This window comes from Teleopsis dalmanni, chromosome 1 (genome assembly GCF_002237135.1).
Source record: "Teleopsis dalmanni isolate 2A chromosome 1, ASM223713v2, whole genome shotgun sequence".
Taxonomy (NCBI): Eukaryota; Metazoa; Arthropoda; class Insecta; order Diptera; family Diopsidae; genus Teleopsis; species Teleopsis dalmanni.
The window spans coordinates 173473155-173480014 of record NC_051846.1 but is presented as its reverse complement, the minus strand read 5'-3'; positions in this window follow the sequence as shown (position 1 = coordinate 173480014).

Below are 6860 nucleotides of genomic sequence, written 5' to 3'. Positions count from 1 at the left end.
ATCCATTAAGGAGAGTCTTCCGTATTAATTTTAAATGAACTTTCTAAACCGAATAATTTTATTCACTGTGACATTACATCAAAAAAAATTATTTTTAATAATTTAATTAAGCGAAAAATTGTGCAAAATTTAGTCTTCATAAATAATGAAGTGAACTCGGTATGGGAAAGGGCAAACACTTTCCTGCAATATTAATGAGGATAAATATTTGAAAAAGGCCTAAATTTGGGATAAATTCAATTACAATACCAAATTCAGTCAAGGAAATTGTGTCAACGGGTAAGAACTTTTTTCAGTATCTGTTTATTTTATTTTATTTTTTTGTGTGAAGGGTCAACAACTTTTTAATATTTGCCATAGAACAAAATTATGTTTAATATAAAAGTGTTACAGAAGAATAAATTAAATTAATATAATAATATTTTACGCGATTTTAATGAATCATAAAAAAAAAGGTCAAGACTTCAGTAGTTTATAACAGTAATTATAATGAGCATAGATTTATATAGAAACCTTTTCTTTGATCTTTAATTAATGTTTTACAAACCTAATGGTATAATATATTAACCATATATGAAATTTATCAACATGTCTGTAACCGATGGAGGCTATAGAGCTAGAGAAATATTATGTAGCGATATTCCTGTCCATAATTATTTTAGAAGCCTTATTTTGATTTTCAATTTTCTTTTATTCTCTTCAAAATATTACTTATTATTGGTATATTAAATTTATCGTTATATTGATAACACTGTTAAAATGCAGACGAGGGCTAGAGAAATTGCATATATTCTTACACAGTACATTGACTGTCTGAATGTTTGATGTTTGTATATTGTTATATTGTTTATCGTGTTTTGAAATTTATTGGCTTTATGACTAAATTGTATATTAAAAAAATGATTTTATTTAGAAATGTATAAAAGAAATTAAGTTCTACATTAAATAAAAAAATATTTACATAAATATATAAATAAAAGCGATCAATCCGAAAGGCTATAGATTTAAGATAATTATTGTTGTATACTTATATTTTAAGCTTAATAAAGAAAAAGTATTAACTTGTCGTTGAAAATTGCTTTATTGTTTCTCGAAGTATTCTCCTTTACGATTAATACACTTTTGCATGCGATCGAACCATTTGTCAAAGCATTTTTCCCAGTCTTCTTTAGACACCTCCAAAACATAGTTTTTAAATGCATGCTTCTTCCGCCGACAAAAATCGTTCTCCATGCAATTTATTCCTGACGTTCGAGAACAAGAAATCATTTGACTGTATGGCCAAATCAGAACTGTACGGCAGATGTCCCATCAATTATATTTTTTGAATGTTTAAAATATTCAAATAGTCGGTTATTAGACGAGATATGTGAATATTCGCATTGTCTTGATGGAGATAGAGAATGATCTGACGACGCTTATTTGTTTTTCATATTTCACTGAAAACTTCCGATAAACGGTAAACAAATGTTTGTATACCATTCGAAATTGACCGTTTTATGTTTCTTGTTATAATAAGCGACCATTTGTTTCGAAGTGCTCGAGTGCGAACAATTTTTATTGAATGTGGTTCATCTTGAAACACCCATACAGTCGACTGCTGTTTACCTTCCAATTCATAGGCATATATCCATGATACGTCACCTGCTACAATCTCATGCAAGTATTTTAAAGCACCGCCATTGTACTTCTTGAGTATTTGTGTGCTGTGTGCACCAATCGATACGGACATCTATTTGAGATTTTGTCAAATGATGTGCGATCCAACGAGATTTGTCACGCCTAAATGATCATGCAATATTCTATATATGATGGTGGAATTAATAAAGTAATAACAAAAAAATATATACTTAACATGAATTTTCGTACTTAATTGAATTTATAAAATTAACGAAGCAAAACCCTTTTTTTAAATCACTTATGCAATTTGTGCTCTTTTAAATTCCATACCCCTTACAAAGATTAAACATAATACAGTAATTTGTGATACATCTTCCATTTTTTTGCTAATTTATTATTTTTTTGTGCATATTCTAAAATGGATCATTAAGTACTTGCATTAGTTACTACCATAAGTTATAGAAAACATTGCCAAGTCAAAGGAAGTAAATTAATTAAATGGAAATGCCAACCTTTCTGAATATACTAATAAACTATAGTTAGGTATTTCTGTGGAATGCTTCTGCATAATAATTCACAATATTGAAATGTTTGTGGAATGTCTCTGTAAAAACATTTTCAATGTTAAAATTTTCACAACATGCCTACACATAAAATGTTTCAAATTCTTTAATTACGGAAACATGTAGGTGGATTATATAATATTTCGTATGTATATTTAAGGTATTTATTTTTATTTATTATGAAACTAAATTTTCTTTTAAAATTGCATTTTTCTTCATAAGTACAGTACATTATGACGTAAAGTGTATTTTTTTTATTAGAAGTAAATATTGTATTTATAATTAATATTGAAATGTTCAAAAGTTGTTTTATACTATATCTCATCAAATATTTATTTAGCAATTAATAAAAATATAGTTAAAAATCAATACTTATTGCTGTACGCCATTCCACTTGCCTTCTTTATATATAATATTAAAATGCTAAGTCATTAGAGTAATTCCTTAACTTTTTTATTGGAGATTAAAATTTTTTTATCATTTTTAATTAGCCCCTTCGAAATAGATAATTTTTATGTTATGCCTTATTGCTTGAGCACTTCTTATATATAGAAAGTAAAACAGATGCAAAAAAATTTTAATAATTATTTCATACTCATTTTTTTATATATATATAAATATATGTTTATATATATATAAACAGTTATCTACAAAAAGTTTTAATCATTTAGATCATTCATTTCAATATTTTAATTCTATAATTATTATTCTGTTGCTAACGTTGTCGTTTCGTTCATTACTACTCATACATCTTTTTTTCGGGACTCTGATATGTGTATATAGGAACTGTTATATATTTTCACAGCCTTATGTATACATTCAAGTTAAATTGAGGAATAATGTTCTATTGGTAGAGCCAAAAAGTAGCAACGCAAATGTAAAAAGTCAGTAAATTAAGCTCAATAAAAAAATTCGTAAAATTGAAATACTTTACACATTACCATAATACTTAAGATTAAGTTCTTTGTAAAGTGTAACTTACTAAGATATATCTCTAATTTTACCATAAAATTTGATAGCTAATGGGTAATATCAAATGAACTTCCTAAATAGTTTGCATCTAAAACAACTATAGAAAATAAATTTTATATATCATCCAAGATTAACAACACAATTCTGACAAAGATCGTTAAAGTCTTTGGTGAGATCTTTGCAAGATCGACCATTAGACCATTTGTAAGATTTTAGCTATTCTGGCACAAAAATTTTTCAAAAAAGTTTTATCATTTGTAATTCATGGGAGAAAGATTTTTGCTCTATTTCATTAGTGGTGAAAATAATAACAGCTGATAATCGTGACAAAAACAAATTAGTTTCAAGATTATAGCTTAAATATATATAAATGAATAAATAGATGAATTAATCAATGTTAAATATATGTTAATAAATATTAGAATTTAAATATTTATATAATTATAAATAAATATATAAAATACATATTTTAAAATTTTTATAGAGACAGTAGAGTATACCAACACATTTACGTTTACGTCGTACAAAAATGAAGTAAAAAATGTTTTATTTTTACAAATTTCTATTAATTAATTAGTTATTAACTTTTATATATTTTATTTTATATAACAAAAAGTCTATAGACGAAAAACACAAACAAAATCTTCGCTGACTGTTGAAAGAACTAATCAATAGCATATCTTTCACTTGGTTTATAGAAAAACCGAAACGAGCTTTCAGTCTTGAAAAACATCACTGCCAGCATATGAAATATCTTTCAAACAATCTTTTGCAAAATTTTTATGTATGATGAGCTGTAAGATCGTTGCCAGAATTGCCCTGTTAATTTAAAGTTTGTACGATCATATCCTTTAATAGATATGTGAACTATTTAGGATAATAGAGGAAATCACCAATACGGTGACTAACAATTCATGGGTTAACCGCAAAGACTGTTAACCCTTATGGCCTAGTTTGCACAATAATAAAACGAAAAACCTTTTAGGCTTCAGCAAACCTGCAGTTCGTGTACTTTCTAGATTACTAACGGGGAACTGTGTCATTGCGTCTATGCAGTGACGTGGTGACATCTAAAAACCCATCACGACCCATCTAAAAATCTAATCTTATCTAACCCTGTGTTATTTATTTTCTTATTTTAATCATTTAACACTTAACATCCCACGTATTTCAAACAATTAAACCCTGCTATAAAAAGGCTCTTAAGAGTTCATAATACTGCAAATTTCATATATTCACTAAATGAAACTATTTAATTTACTAATGAGTTTGCTTAATACCTATAAAAAATATATACAACAAAGATAAAACATTTTTATGTGCACATTAAAAGGACTCAAGTGTAAACAAGTTGGGTTATCCATTGCTTATTAACTCGTCCATTTAATCGCGTCGACCCACTTGTAAACCGTAGAACAAATTACCCTCTTTTTAAAAAACTTAATGCAACAGAAATAAATTTTAAGTGTAAAAAAAGTAATTTTTTTTAAGTCCTTTAAAATGTATGTAGTCTATTTTAATATACTACTTCTAGCAAAAATATGCATAAAAGGTTGTCGTGTCCATTTGAAGTATAAGTGCTTTTGATTTCAATTATGTGCACTTGTTAACACGTTAATGGTTTGGGACTTAAAGCTTTCAACAATATTATTATTTTAAAAAAAATAAAAAATATTATAAATTAAATATCCGCTGGCCTCTTAAATTCCATTGAAAAAACTTAAAAATACTTCAAACTATGAGTCAGTGATGTGGTTATTATAGCACGTACCATATATGCAATTAGTATGCAATTATTTTTTTCTTAATGACTATCAGAGTTACTAATTCTCATGAAGTAATTAGAAAGTATAGATGAATAAAATTATTTCCTTTCCTAACATTTTTTGAAGTATTTTCTTGTTTCATAATATTTTTTACTTTAATGAAAAATATTACCAAACAACTTCATTAGAAATTCTCTATTTTATTCTAATTATTTCGTTTTTAATCTTCTTTAGTTAAAGACTTTATTTCAAAACTATTTCGAAATAATAATTTCGTTTTGTGAATACATTTCACTTTAATTTCTATCTTAACCAAAACTTCAAAAGTTTTCGAATAATATCAAGTGGTGCAGTATCTGGAGAATCAACATTCGTACTATTATTTAAACATTTAGCACGTAATTCCCTCTTAATATAGAAACTGAATACCCTTCTAATATAAATATTAAATAAACATACAGAAAAACTCTTTCGAGCAAACACACTCCCATATTTATAGCTGCATACTCCTACGCACTGAGCTAGAGGACCGACCGGTGAAAGTAACTGTAAGTTTAGTGAAAGTACGCACATTACGGTTTAATTTATGTTAAAGCTCTTAAAAAAACAGAAATGTTTTCTTTTTCTCAGGGGATGATGTGGGCTTTATCGTACAAGTATATGATAATTGCATTTCAGTTTCACACAACCATCCATACGCATACAAATATTCATCTACACTGCGGATCACTTGAAACCAGACGGGGTTACTTTAAAAGGTTTTAGTGTGAACGGTTGGAGGGATTGCAGATACGTAGTACGTGGCTGAAATAGTTTCCGGCATATTAAATTAAAATTTGAAAAACCTTAATGCATAAAAGTTTGTAAAACGACAAACTTCAACAAAACATTTTTTGTTATAGTTGAGAATTTTAAAAAATATTTTCATAAACTTTAAAATTTTGTTCCAAAGAAAATGGAAAAGTTTAGTTTTTAGTAGCACAGTAGTAGTATACTTATTTTAGTATTCTCTTTGAGTAAATATGAACTTGGAAAATATTTAAACTATTATACAAGTTAAAAATTATTAAAGTTTTACATATTTCTGTAATATATGGCGACATTTTTTTTAACAAACCTGTTAGATTTTTTTATATATTAGTTTAAAAAATTAAAATAGTTCACTGTAGTGAGAAAATTTTTAAACCCAAGATATTTTCAATATGAATTAAATGACTTCTTGAATTGACCATACAAGTGTAACGGATAACGTTGTATACGTATCATCAATAGTCTTCCGAAATATCTTTGAAATATCCGTTTTTTAATTTTAAACTGCGATTGTGAGGATTGAATCGTGGACTAGCGTTATAACATATCAAGTCAACATACAATTATTTTTTGTTAATAAAATTTAGAATTTTTAAAATTTCTGTTTTTTATTCTAGCTATTATCTAACTATAGCTTTTCTGACTATTATCTATCTATAGCTTTTTAACTATTAGCCATCTATAGCTACGGAAAACAAACAAACGTTATCGGATCATATTCCACCAAGACAAAGTGAGTGCTCACACACCTCATCTAACAACCGATTATTTCAACATTCAAAAAATGACACATCGAATTGGGTCATTTGCTGTACGGTCCTGATTTGGCTCCCAATGACTTCTTCTTGTTCCCGAAGGTCGAGAATAAATTGCCTGGACAACGATTTTTGTCAGCGGATGAAACGGAAGCCGTTGTTACATTGAAAAACCATGCTTTGAAGGTATCTTTAAGAAGATTGGAAAAAATGTTTTGATAAATGATTCGAACGCATGCAAAAGTGTAGTAAACATAAAGTATAATACTTCGAGAAACAATAAAGCAATTTTCAACGACAATTAAATATTTTTTTCTTATTATACTCAAAATATATAGAATGACCCTCGTACTCGACGACAAGACATTGTAAAT